The sequence below is a fragment of the Ixodes scapularis genome, unplaced genomic scaffold, assembly GCF_016920785.2.
Source record: "Ixodes scapularis isolate PalLabHiFi unplaced genomic scaffold, ASM1692078v2 PGA_scaffold8__174_contigs__length_109621045, whole genome shotgun sequence".
NCBI lineage: Eukaryota > Metazoa > Arthropoda > Arachnida > Ixodida > Ixodidae > Ixodes > Ixodes scapularis.
Genome location: NW_024609883.1, coordinates 55,625,736 through 55,640,592, shown reverse-complemented (window position 1 = coordinate 55,640,592; position 14,857 = coordinate 55,625,736). Strand labels below are relative to the sequence as shown.

Below are 14,857 nucleotides of genomic sequence, written 5' to 3'. Positions count from 1 at the left end.
TCAATCTATCTAACCTAAAATCCGTGCTGAATACGACATCCACGCCATATTTTTTTGCACATGCTCTAAGATTGTGGGACACCTCGTGAAAATACGGAACCACAGCGTACCTATTCCTGATTTCTTGCGTCTTCCCCTTTTTCTCCCTGCACTGTAGGGCAATCTGCCTTTTGATGTACTCTTCCCCATATCCTGCCATCACCAGTCTTTCCCACTGGTTTTTTAGTGCCTCCGGTCCGAAATGCATGCATGATCTCACCAAAGCATTACTAATCAAAGATCTGACTACCCTGGCTTTTACATTTTTCGAGTGACAGCTATTCTTTGACAGAACCGGTTTTGGGTTTTCCTTCCATACTCCCAACAAAGACCTCGTTCCAAATGCAAACGCAGGTCGAGAAATTGCAGGACCTCGCCCCTTGGCCTCTCTAACGTGAATCTCAACTCTGGCGCCGCTGACCTTACTACTTGTTCTAAAACTTGGTCCAATCCTTCCTGAACAGAGCAAACTAAGATATCATCCACAAATCTTTTCACAAAACACTTTGGAGACAACTCTTCTACCTTGTCATACACTTGCTGGTCCGCCGTGTTTAAGTAAATTTCCGCTAACAAAGGCGCTACAGACGAACCTATACAGACTCACTCTTTTTGCACAAAATTGCGACCTTCGTATTCCAATACCGTTGACTGTAAATAAAGGTCTAGCACCGAAAGAACACTATCCACCGCTATTCCTGTTCCTGATTGAAACTTAATAAGGTTCCCTTCCAAGGCGATCCTCACTCTATTCATTAGTCTGCTTTTCTCTAAAGAGTAATATAGGTCCTTGATGTCCATGGAGAATACCGCGCACTTCCTTCCGTGAAACTTTTCCATTACTTCAATCAACTCACTAGAGTTCTTTAAGGCAATCGACTTCTTCAAACTAGCTAACTTCAAACCCCGCTGTAAGAAGCATGAGACCACCTTCTGCCGCGTCCCATTCTCGTTAACAACGGTACGTAGGGGCATTTCAATCTTGTGATCCTTCAAAAAGAACTTAAGGGTGAGCGTTGAACGCAACGGTTTCAAAACGCTTTTCGCTACCTCTTCCATGCTTTCCTCCTGAAAAACCTTGCAAATGCTTTTCCTCGGCTTCCCGATATTGCCCTTCCATTCATTCAACAATGATGCCAACGCTTCCTCCGACTTCTTCTGAAAGGCCTGTACAAGCAAAACTGCAAACCTTCCTGTTTTACCTGTCTGCAACAGTTTTAACGAACTCCTTTCTAACTATTGTCTCACCGCTCTCACATCCTTGAAATTCCTCCTATCGATAGGATACGCGTTTCCCATTAATTTTTCCATGCGCCCTACAGCATCTTCGACAAACGCAAGCTTCTCCTCACTATCCACAACCCTGGCGATTGACTGTATGTCAGAAAACACGTCGAGTCTAGACGGCTTAACGTTTACACAGTACTTGGGACCTCTACCCAAGAACTCCTCCAATTTCTTTGACACCACTACATTTTCCGGGTTAATTATACAATGCTGTTGTTTACAATTTCCTGTCCCCTGTACACACTTATTTACCTCTGCCCCCCAAGAGTTCCACAACTTGAAACTGTCCAAAACATGCCTCCTTTTGACATACAACGCACGGTCGAAATGTGTCCTCATGACGGCGCTCCAAAGATGGTAGTCTCCATGCCTCCTGAAGTTCTTTCCGAGAAGAAGATTCCAGAGTCTGTCACAGGCGCTGTGAATGTCTTGAACCCGTTGACCTGTTCCAGACCTGTAGGCTTTGATGACCTTCTTCTTGTCCTTCCACGGTATCCCGGAGGCGGCCGGTTGTTTGAAGAATAGCGGGTCCACATACTTTTTCCGCAGACACATCCCGAAAAACGCAACGTCGGCTTCAAACTCCGCCATCCGACGTCCCATCTTGTCCAGTGCCACGTACGCTAGGCTGATTAGAAAGGCCGGCGACGACGAAAACGTTGGTTCGAAAGAACCGGTAAAAGAAAATGGTAAAAAGCCTGCTTCAGGTACGATTAACGAGAAAAGAGTCAAAGTACAGGCTAGCTGGTGGAAGTCAACCATTTCGTCGTTTACCCTGAGACTGGGGTTTTTTTTTTTTTTTGAAGAGCAGAAGTAACAGAAAAAACAGACAAGTCTCAAACTCAGCTACACGTTTATTTCAACAACTTCCTCTTATATAGTTCGTTTTCGTCGTCAACAACCAATCACATACGACTTGTCCTTTGCACCCTGACTTTACAGGTTCCACTATATCACAAAAGAAGCGGACACTCCCAACGTTTCCAAGTGAAAAGGTTCTAGCAGAAGATATGCCTCACAAAGCCCCAAGCAACTCTTTTGTGTCCTCACAATAAACAGGACAACAGCCCACAACAACATCCCACTCAAAACTGGTCACCTCCAAAATTGTAGAAAACAGAGAATACACACCAGTACACACCACAGACAATACACACCAAAAAAAACTTTCAGAATAACTAACTAAAAAAAAAAAAAAAGTTTTTGTCGTCGCCTTTCTTTCTAATCAGCCAAGCGTACGTGGCACTGGACAAGATGGGACGTCGGATGGCGGAGTTGGAAGCCGACGTTGCGTTCTTCGGGATGTGTCTGCGGAAAAAGTATGTCGACCCGCTATTCTTCAAACAACTGGCCGCCTCCGGGATACCGTGGAAGGACAAGAAGAAGGTCATCAAAGCCTACAGGTCTGGAACAGGTCAACGGGTTCAAGACATCCGCAGCGCCTGTGGCAGACTCTGGAATCTTCTTCTCGGAAAGAACTTCAGGAGGCATGGAGACTACCATCTTTGGAGCGCCGTCATGAGGACACATTTCGACCGTGCGTGGTATGTCAAAAGGAGGCATGTTTTGGCCAGTTTCAAGTTGTGGAACTCTCGGGGGGCAGAGGTAAATAAGTGTGTACAGGGGACAGGAAATTGTAAACAACAGCATTGTATAATTAACTCGGAAAATGTAGTGGTGTCAAAGAAATTGGAGGAGTTCTGGGTAGAGGTCCGAAGTACTGTGTAAACGTTAAGCCGTCTAGACTCGACGTGTTTTCTGACATACAGTCAATCGCCAGGGTTGTGGATAGTGAGGAGAAGCTTGCGTTTGTCGAAGATTCTGTAGGGCGCATGGAAAAATTAATGGGAAACGCGTATCCTATCGATAGGAGGAATCTCAAGGATGTGAGAGCGGTGAAACAAGAGTTAGAAAGGAGTTCGTTAAAACTGTTGCAGACAGATAAAACAGGAAGGTTTGCAGTTTTGCCTGTACAGGCCTTTCAGAAGAAGTCGGAGGAAGCGTTGGGATCATTGTTTAATGAATAGAAGGGCGATATCGGGAAGCTGAGGAAAAGCATTTGCAAGGTTTTTCAGGAGGAAAGCATGGAAGAGGTAGCGAAAAGCGCTTTGAAACCGTTGCGTTCAACGCTCACCCTTAAGTTCTTTTTGAAGGATCACAAGATTGAAATGCCCCTACGTACCGTTGTTAACGAGAATGGGACGTGGCAGAAGGTGGTCTCATGCTTCTTACAGCGGGGTTTGAAGTTAGCTAATTTGGAGAAGTCAATTGCCTTAAAGAACTCTAGTGAGTTGATTGAAGTAATGGAAAAGTTTCACGGACGGAAGTGCGCGGTATTCTCCATGGACATCAAGGACCTATATTACTCTTTAGAGAAAAGCAGACTAATGAATAGAGTGAGGATCGCCTTGGAAGGGAACCTTATTAAGTTTCAATCAGGAACAGGAATAGCGGTGGATAGTTTTCTTTCGGTGCTAGACCTTTATTTACAGTCAACGGTATTGGAATACGAAGGTCGCAATTTTGTGCAAAAAGAGGGAGTCTGTATAGGTTCGTCTGTAGCGCCTTTGTTAGCGGAAATTTACTTAAACACGGTGGACCAGCAAGTGTATGACAAGGTAGAAGAGTTGTCTCCAAAGTGTTTTGTGAAAAGATTTGTGGATGATATCTTAGTTTGCTCTGTTCAGGAAGGATTGGACCAAGTTTTAGAACAAGTAGTAAGGTCAGCGGCGCCAGAGTTGAGATTCACGTTAGAGAGGCCAAGGGGCGAGGTCCTGCAATTTCTCGACCTGCGTTTGCATTTGGAACGAGGTCTTTGTTGGGAGTATGGGAAGGAAAACCCAAAACCGGTTCTGTCAAAGAATAGCTGTCACTCGAAAAATGTAAAAGCCGGGGTAGTCAGATCTTTGATTAGTAATGCTTTGGTGAGATCATGCATGCATTTCGGACCGGAGGCACTAAAAAACCAGTGGGAAAGACTGGTAATGGCAGGATATGGGGAAGAGTACATCAAAAGGCAGTTTGCCCTACAGTGCAGGGAGAAAAAGGAGAAGACGCAAGAAATCAGGAATAGGTACGCTGTGGTTCCGTATTTTCACGAGGTGTCCCACAATCTTAGAGCATGTGCAAAAAAATATGGCGTGGATGTCGTATTCAGCACGGATTTTAGGTTAGATAGATTGACACCTTTTGAAACGGCTCAGAGGGGCTGTCAGAAGGCGCATAGGGAAAAGTCGGTGCCGTGTAGCGTAGGCGTGGTGTATGAGGTTCCTTTGGCATGTGGTTTTAAGTATGTAGGCCAAACCTCTCGGTGTTTAAACGATCGTTTAACAGAACACAAAAGGAATGTTAAAAATAATGCAGCAAATTCGGAGTTGGCTAAGCATCTGGAGGAGTGTAGAAACTGCACAACGGATTGGTCTGGAACGGATGTAGTTGTTAAGGAAAGGAACGATGTTAAAAGGGTGGTAAGAGAAACAATTAGGATTAGATCGCTGGGAAATTGCATTAGTCAACCTTCCATGCAAATAGGGAACCGCTGCAAGCAATTTTTACAATTTTAAGTGCTTTTTTTTTTTTTTAGTTAGTCATTCTGAAAGGTTTTTTTGGTGTGTATTGTCTGTGGTGTGTACTGGTGTGTATTGTCTGTTTTCTACAATTTTGGAGGTGACCAGTTTTGAGTGGGATGTTGTTGTGGGCTGTTGTCCTGTTTATTGTGAGGACACAAAAGAGTTGCTTGGGGCTTTGTGAGGCATATCTTCTGCTAGAACCTTTTCACTTGGAAACGTTGGGAGTGTCCGCTTCTTTTGTCATATAGTGGAACCTGTAAAGTCACGGTGCAAAGGACAAGTCGTATGTGATTGGTTGATGACGACGAAAACGAACTATATAAGAGGAGGTTGTTGAAATAAACGTGTAGCTGAGTTTGAGACCTGTCTGTTTTTTCTGTTACTTCTGCTCTTCAAAAAAAAAAAAACCCAGTCTCAGGGTAAACGACGAAATTGTTGACTTCCACCAGCTAGCCTGTACTTTGACTCCTTTGTTATAAAATGCACTCGCAAATAATGGCGAATTTCTCCTGTGCAGATTGGTTTCTCTTGCGCATCTGTGTGTTTTCTCCTAGCGAAGTGATACCGGGAGGGCCTGATGAGCGAAGCTTGAATACAAGAGTGAACGAGCGACGCTTTCACCTCCTCCTCGCAATTTGCGTACAAAAACATGACCTGTAAAATTAGCAGCCTCGATCGAGCAGTGGGATTGATACACGCCGAAATTCAGGCATACCAACTGTCGGCAGACTCCGGTGGTGCCACTTCACGCTACAGGCAGCTAGCTAAACATGCCTAAAACAAAAGAGCCGAGGATTTTTTTTTTTTTTTTTTTTTGCCAAAATAATATTTTGTTAAAAAGGAAGTTCGACGGTGTCTTGCCGTTCTCGTGGTCGTCATCATGGTCGTTGACGAAAGAACGAATAATTTCGCCGAAAAACTGCACAATGTGCGGTAGATTGTTGTGTGCAGTCTCCTTCAATTGGCTCTTGTTTTAATTACTCGAGTCAAGCGCGAGAAGGTACTATATACGGATAACGTAAAGGGGCCGTACAAAAATATTTGTACTTTGGTCAAAGAATCGTGGTAGTTTTTCCCTGTCATATCTGTATTAAACAACTGAAAACCAGATTTTGCTGTGCTTGCAATCGACACAGCGACAATGAAGGTTGTCTGAATGGTCTGAACACCGTGAAGAAAGGGGGCCGGAGGCGGGCGGCGAACTGCGGGCCTTCTTGTAAGTAAGTTGGACTGACGTAATAGTACCGGATGAGGCTCAAGGGAGGAATTTTTTTTTTTCAACTTGGGTAGATGGCGCTGCTAAAACTGAAGATATTGCAACTCTGTCAATGATATGAAGTTTTTGATGCATTTTATTATCTTAAAACGGTAATATTGATAAAATAAAGCATTATATTAGGCACGAATGGCGCAGCTTTTAAAGTTATTACAATGTTCCCAGAAATGTGTCATGCTTAAAGGGGCCCTGCCATGACTTTTTGACTGGTTTTTAATTTGCACTGAACCTGAGCGTACAGATCGTAGTAATTTAATCCAACTTTTCTTTTCTCAAATTTCGCTTTATTTTAGAAGTTATAGACAAATTAGAATTACAAAACAAGCAAAAAATAACCTCCTTCATGACGTCGTAGGTCCTGCCTTGAGTGGCCTTGAACTAGAGTAGGAGTAGTGAGCTCATCGAGCGCAAACGGCTGCCGCACTCCGTGTCGACGGCTCGAGAGGGCGCCACTAAAGAACGTGTTGGATAGGCTGTATGAAGCGGGCGGCCAGGGCAGCTCGTATTGCATTTCCAGCGCGACTAAACACTAATTCGGCATAACATTTCATTAGCCACAAACGACCGCAAACACGGGGTAAAGATCAGTTCAGAATGGGAGCCACTTCGCGCTGACGCACCGCCAAATGGCCAAATCGCCAACAGGGCCCGCGCCGAAGGCCTTCGGAACGCTCGGAACCGGTCGGATTCTTGAGCCGGTATACGACCACAGCGCCGCCGCGTACATCCGGGACCTTTCTGCTCTCCTCGTTTGTCGTAGTCTCATCCCACTAGCCTTTTCTAGTATGCGCCGTTTTTTTTCCGCCGCTTGGTGGCGGGTATGTCGACGGGTCATTTCTCGTTTCCGTACTTTCTAAACTGCATTTGTTTCTTTTCTAATCTAAAATAGTGAACAAAAACTACTGTCATACATAATTGAAACGGTTCGCGACACTTATATTTTGTGTCTCGACTAAAAAAAAAGCTCTTAGCGGCTTTGACCAGTGACAAGCCCAGGACCAAAGACGTCACATTTTGCGCGCTTTCGGTACCGCGGGTCGCCCTCGTCGGTGGAAGAGGTTTCCGCGTCGTCCGGTTAAAATAGGACACACTGATATTTAGTTACTCTCTCCGTGCCCGCTGGCTTGCCTCAACCCCAAGAGACGTGGAAACCGCAAAAAAGGTAAACGCTTAAATATGATTGCAGGGCTGCCACCACGCGGTTCCAAATTGCGAAGTATGGCCTTTGTTTTACTTTGCTATCACGCGACGGAAACGCGATATTTAAAAAAAAAATGAGGTGGTGTCTTCTTTTCTTTTGGTAAGATAAACATGTAAAATCTAAAAATTCGAAATTCTTTTGAACTTAAAATGGTTGCATCACCCCTTTAAAGGAGAATATGAAGATTTTGTATGCTAACTCAAAAAACTATAGTTTAGTATTCACTGGCCTTTTCTTTCTCCGGTATGCCTTTCAGTATCGCGACATTCATAATAGTTATTGTGAAATCGGCAAGTGAAAATTATGTCAAAAGCAACATTCAAATGTTTTAGTATGACCTCTCTTCATTGCCTAGATAAGTGGTACTCAATAATTGAAGTTTCGCGAGGACCCTTGTGGGTAGGCAGAGATTCTGGAGTACCCCAGTCGTGGTGGGGACAAGGGTAAGGTATAGTTGAATTATGATAATGATTTAATAAATAGATATAACTAAGGGGTGTTTGAAGTAGGCTTATCTTATTGACATACATACGAGAAAACTCACCAGAAATTTTGAACGTTTCTCCTTATTTAAGAACAAAAAATTAATTTTAAGCTTGACTGGTGGGCAGGCAGGGCTTCGAGAACCCCGATTTGAGAACCACTGGCCTAGAACACAAGTTTTTTATTGAATAATTATACTCAAGATCACAATTTTATGAATAATATGAATTGCTCAGAACTCTGATCGTCACCATATGTGACCACTTCTTTGGCAGGCACAAGAGTTCATCGCCTGTCCACCTTGGAGCCCTTGTCACGGAACCTTGGGTTACCATCTTCGTCGATCGAAACGTAGTGCAGGGCCGCGATGTAGGCGCTGCAGTTATACTGTGGACATATCTGAATGGCTGTTTTCAAAATAATGACAAATGTTTTGCTATTGCAGTTGCATTGTCTAATTTTATTTGTCTTACCGTCCTAGCATTCCCTCCTAGAGGAACTTGCTAGACTTTGGGGCAAAGTGGATCAAGACTGCACGAAAAGACTCTAGTCCAAACGTCTGCTCCTTTGGCGACAGGAATGGGATGTCCCTCAGGAGGTGGGGTGCCATCAAGATAGCTTCTAGCTTCTCGAATGTCTCAGTTTCTTGGCAAATTTAAAAGCAGATCTGTGTTATGGAAGCCATCGAAAAGTAGGAAGCCATCGAAAAGTAGGAAAGTAAAACCATATCTCAAGTAGAATACAAAGTAACTCGCAGCTAATGCAGTTTCTATAAAGTAGTACCCAAGTAGCACAACTCGCCGGTTTGGGACTGGGGCGGTACCGGTCTGCCGGTAAGATCCTACTGGGGCGACGCTGGAAACGCACCGCGGGGCGACAACGGGCCAATGAGATTGCCAGTCACTGGCCAGTGACTGGGACTGACTGGGACGCCCGGCACTGGGCGTCCCAGCGAGTTCCCGGGCTGCTGCCAGCACAAATCCCCAGCGTAGTACCAGTAACGCGGTAAGATACCAGCAAGACCCCAGGCTAGCGGCCTCAAGCCATACAGTTCCCGGGATGCTGCCAGCACAAATCCCCAGCGTAGTACCAGTAACGCGGCAAGATACCAGCAAGACCCCAGGCTAGCGGCCTCAAGCCATACAGTTCCCGGGCTTGTTTTGTCCCAGCGAGTTCCCGGGCTGCTGCCAGCACAAATCCCCGGTGCACTACCAGCAGTACCGCAAGATACCAGCAAGACCCCAGGCTAGCGGGCTAAAATCGTACAGTTCCCGGTCTTGTCATACAGCCTAACATGTGGTTTTGTGTGCAATTTACACCTGAATAGAAATGATGTAGTTCATAAGAATAATTTTAACAACAAATGAGTGTAAACAATTATGTTGCACTGTACATGAAAGTAAATTTCTGGCATAGGTATACACCTTATTGGTAAAGCGGCTGCCACAGCCATCTGTCGCTCATACACATGATAGCAAATAAAACATACAAAATTGTTACCGTAATTGTTTATTGTCAGCTCCAGTGAAGCTACAGCGTGGCTGGTCATCATGGGCTTGTCGCTAGAGGAGTGCGCTGGATGAAAGAGGCTGCATGTCACGGGCCTAGGAAATGTTCTTCACACTTTTCATGCAGCTTGTGATGCAAGTCGACCATGCACCCAGGAAGGGGAGTCCTTCATTAGAGCACCTGCAAAGAGAATCAACAGCACGGTAAAATGACAGGGTAAATCAATACCAGCTGCACATGATAATCCAGAAATTCCAAACTGGGCAAGCGCTTAAGGGGGGACACTACCCAAAAATGTCAATTTTTGAACCACTTGTCTGATTTAAATGACATTTACAGGGCTTGTTTCTGTTGATGTTGAGAACATTTGTGCCAAATTTTGTTAGCCTAGGTGAAGTACAAAAAAAGTTGGAAATGGTCAAAGACGAAAGTGGACGTGTCTACGTAGGAAAACTATCGTTTTGAAATTACTTATAAATTTGTTGTTTTTATGTGTTATATTGCTTTAGAACAGTTCAGAGCAGATAGCTATGGAGCTATATTTCTATATTATACCATATTTAATGACAAAAAAGCCACTAAACACAGCTGCAGTTTTTTTAGATTTCCATCTTTTGTCCAAAATGCTAGTTATTGAGCATGAAAAATGACAAAAATAAAAAATTCAAGCTCATAGCTATCTTCCCCTTAAAATTTCACTCCAGAAAAACTTATAAAAATAAATCCAAGTTATGTAATAACAAAACGATAGTGTTCCTAAAGGGAAATTTATGCCAAAAAGTGGAATGGAGAAAAATGCGTTCAAAGTGCTTCAAACCCTACCTTTTCTTTAGCATCGGTGGACCGAAAATAATTTATAAAAAATTAACTATGCAGTGTAAACTAACGAAACTTTCTGGGAATACTCTCCAGATGTTGGTGGATGTAAATATGCCATTTTTCAAAATCAACTTTTTTTTGCAGAAATTGATTTTTCTGGGTAGTGTCCCCCCTTAAAAGGTTAAAACAGTGCAAAGGACGACGGACAGGGTAAAGGACACGGACAGAGCGCTGACTCGAAACCAAATTTTCATTGAACTCAACGGCGCAATATATACACACTATTGAGAACAAAAAAAAAGAAAATCAGCCTGAAAAACACCCAAAACAAAAGCACAAAAACTAAGTAAGTATCACCTCTAAAAAGATAAACCAAGCTAATCAAGTGGCCAGAAAACCAGAGGCATGAGACAAGAAGCCCATGTAAAAGAAAAACTTTTTGTAACCAATGCGTTAATTGTCTTCATTTCATTTTCAATCTGGAAACTATATCAAAACAAAAATACTTTGATTGCCCTAAGGGACACCTGTTACAACACACTGGATAACCAAGCGGCAAAAAATGGCCCAGTTATCTCATAATCAAGGTTAGCTACTTGCATGAAGAAGGCCCACTTCAAAGAAAGGCTCATGGAAATCATCTACTTTAATTAAAAAGGGCATGTCGAGAGACGGGCAAACTCGCCGGAGTAGTTGGCATGTAGTTTAACATTGCCGTTCGTCCCGATAGGTGCGAGAGATCCAGCATTTTTAGGTAAATATAGCGATTCATTAGTCTTACTGAGACAATGACAAATCATATCCTTGACATATTCGCGACCCTAGCAAAACGGACAGCACCAAGCGGGAAAACCGGGAACCAGCCAGAACAGGTCGCTCTGCGCCTCTCCACGTCTCTGGCGGCTTTCGCGGACACGTGTTGTCGACGCGGTGGCAAACAATGTAATTTGATGAAGGTCTGAATATTTCTCAAGTTTGCCTGAGTGTTCATCAGTGTGATGAAGCCTCAGTAAATTGTTTTTTTTTATCACGTGTTTGAAAGCCTGTTTACTCCACAACACACAATCGCGTGCTTTCAATTTCTTGGATGGGGAGGAATCAAGGAAAAACGTTTTGATTTCTTCTCTGGCTCGAATGACATTCAAAGTGACGACTACTCGGTAACTGATAAGTGGTATGTAAAACAGACGAGGTGTTTCACTGGAGGGAACCCCAATGCTGCAGTCAAGTGAATGGGAAGGTTCAATAGCTGCTTTTCTTGAATTTGGCTGTGTTTGATTAGCGTCAAGATTGAGCCACCCACGCTGGTCGGTGCATTGGCTATTCATCTTGGCAGCTTTTCACCGAAAAAGCCTCTGGACCACACCGAAAAAGTTGGGCTGATTTCGCATCTACTTGATTCTCGAAAACCTCCTCGCTGCATACGATTAATGAGGGATATTGTCTGCTTTCAAAAAATGGGGGACGCGTCTCGCAAAGTTAGAAGCTGTCACGACATTATGATCTATTGCGCCTCCAATATTTATAATATACCCTCGTTGAAGCCAGCAGCAATATTCGTCTACATTGCTCAGGTTGTCCGGCCACAAAAGATACTCTCCTTCTCCATTCAGGATTTGAAGTCAAGTTTAATGCAGAGGGGTTCTGCGTGAATCTCCGATGAAGACTCTCTTCAAATTTGTCCGCAATCATCTCCGTGCTGCCGGCTAGAACCATATGGCTGAGTTTAGGTAGTATCTCTCCGTCTGTCAAATATACTTTGATTCAGCAGTTCACCTAATAGCTTGTCAAGTAAGCTCATATTTCAGCCCAAATAATATACTAATATCCCTTTAGTGGGACATGGTACGTAATATAATGCATAACCCGCACATTCGTCAAAATGACTTCGATTGTCACTAAAACCTGAGTTGAAATACGAGTATCAGCTGCTTAGTGGGGCTCAAGAAGCTCAAGCTTGGCTCAAGAAGAGCTTGCTTAATTTTCGTAATTTTCCTGCAGCCTGTGTTGCTGATCGAGCAGACGACTGGAGCTGTTTCTTAATACGCACAAAAGCTCGATTTCGCCGACAGATAAGTCGTATGGTCGAGTGATGCGAGTTAGTTGAAAATTACTGTCGGTGGAACAATTCTGTAGTCATCGCTGCTTTCCTTACCTGATCAAAACAGATTAGAGTCTATTACCGTCTCTCCGGAGCCCATAGTTTCGGTAATGAACGAAACCTCCGAAACAAAAGTTTGACATGAAAAGAACAAAAAGCACCGGGAAAACAAAACTATGCTCTGCAAGTTTATCTGCACCGGCTACACTTAACCGTCGCAGTTGAAATACCTATAAAATAGAGCATTAAACAAAAGAAAATCTGTTAAATTGAATGCGCTACCCGTTCAGGCGGCCCGGCCGAGCCGACGCGACCTGTTCCCAGCCGCCATGTTTGTTTGGTGGTGGCGCCCCCTATAGATCGTTGGAGTCGCGAATACAGCTCATTGTTGTACACATACAAATGAGATTGGGTAGACACATGTAAACATATAATATATTGCAGAGTATGGCCCCTGTGTTCCCACATAATGGCAACCTGACTAAAACTCGTCTGCAGACTTCACCAAATAAAAAATAGCGACTTACCCAGAAACTAGTATATATTATTAGCGTCTACCATAAACTCACATTGAGTGTTTACCATCGGCATGCCCCATAGCCCTTGAAAACGCCCGCAAGCCTCACTTACTTTAAGCATATGACATCATATGACAAGAAACATTCCCTCGTGATCATCATTAATATCTACAGGTGCGAACAGTTCAGGCAAATCAATAGAAAGATAACAAATCAGTAGTGAGGTGGTGTACAGTGGCTGGTAGGTGCAGGTTAATATGTATGGGACATCTATTTTCTGAGTAATATTGCTTATCTGGTCAATTTTCTTCACAGACCCATCACATACTGAGACAAGGTTCTCAATACAGTGAAAAACAGGAAGGAGGAGTGAGTTCCAGATTTAGCTTTGCACAAGCTATGTGGCAACTGACTTCATCCTCTTAGAATTTATTGGAGTGGATCTGGGTATGATTATGTCTAGCCCAACAATACTGCTAGGAGCACCTTCAAAACCTTCAGAAAGGGGTAGAGGAAGTTTGAATCATAATTTCCGTATTGCGATGAGAGCTGCTCATACTGAGAATTGATGTGAGCCAATGTCGGCCATCCTTCTGCCTGAAATATCTATGTGTCAGCCACCCCCTATCAGAAAACGTTTTAGCTGAGCGCTTTTTACGGGCCGCTCCGCTCAGCCACTGAGCAGGAAAGTAACCAGGCACGCACGTAACGCTCAGTCGGCAGAGGTCATCGGGGTGCAGGAGTTGCCTGCTCCATCGGCATCTGCGCTCCGACTGGTCGTTGCTGACTGAGCGTTGTGAGCATGCAGGTGCTTTCCTTTTGAGTGGAGCGGGTCGTAACAATGCTCAGATAAAACTATCTAATGTCTATGTCGCAGCCTCAACAGCCAAACGAGCAGTTTTCTTCCTCGCTTGCACAATAGACCAAAATTGCACTGCATACTGCTTTAGAGGCTTGTTGGCATGTTTCACACTTACTCTCTGCAGACAGCTAGGACTGTCGGTAAGCGAGGAAAAAAAAAAGTGTGAACACATATCATGCACGCCAAAAGAAAACATCAATGGAACTACACGAGACTGCATTAAAGTTGCCAATTGGGCGCGTTTTATACCGCACAGCCACTGTGTGTGCTCAAGTAAACTAGCTCTACATATACCGCTCAGCACACCACAGCTAGGCTGAATCACATAAGTGTCACACTTGCCGAGCTTGAAGTACAGTCGTGATCTCTACGAGTGTGAACAAGCGATCGTCGACTGCTCAGTACTGGGAGCATCATGCACCAGCGGACTTGCTCTCCTTTTAAAATGCCTTGCAAACCAAGCATGGTAAGTCATCTGATAAGGAGAGAACAACACCACGGACAGCACTGAGCAGTTGATAATCGCCTGCTTACCTTCATATATATCAAGTCTCTACCTGGCCGAAGTAGGCAGTATGTGTGCAGCAGAAACGGCTGTACTGAAATCTCAAAAGGATGAAAGATCAGAACAGGCTTGGTAAGCTTTCACGTTGCAAGTATGCCCATGCGAATTTCACTTTCTAAAACATAAACACGCATTTCAAATTGTCATCCAGGACAAGCTGCTATTACACAGCTGTATATATAAGGCAGCTTACCATCAACAACCTTTGCAGACTGCCATGGACCTGATCCTCGGGTCGGCTGGTGATGCAGGAACGAATTGGCCTAGTCGATGCTAGCTTCCGTTCGGCAAGGGCTGCACTGAGTACAAAGGTGAAAAAAGTGTTGTAGATAATGTGAAACAAACAAAAGCAATCCTAGCATCCACAATTCGCTAGAGGCACTGAAAACAAAAATCAGAGGATGGGTCAATTATGTTAATGCAATATACTTCGGACACATACCATGACTGCAGGTAAGATATTTGCTGCCTTCAATCTAGATCTGCTTGAAAATTTACAAGCCAAATAACAAATATTTTATAAGCTGAAATATATTTCGATGGAACTACAAAATCTGAAGACTATCTCTGCAAATATGGTGCTATCTAGTACACCAGGGATGAGTAGAATTGGATTACAGCATCCCCC

The 14,857-nt window shown here is 43.9% G+C and overlaps 1 pseudogene; it reads right to left on the bottom strand.

Annotated features, from left to right (window-relative positions):
- Positions 1-255: 255 nt before the first annotated feature.
- Positions 256-1,929, bottom strand: LOC115312050 (annotated as a pseudogene).
- Positions 1,930-14,857: the final 12,928 nt, after the last annotated feature.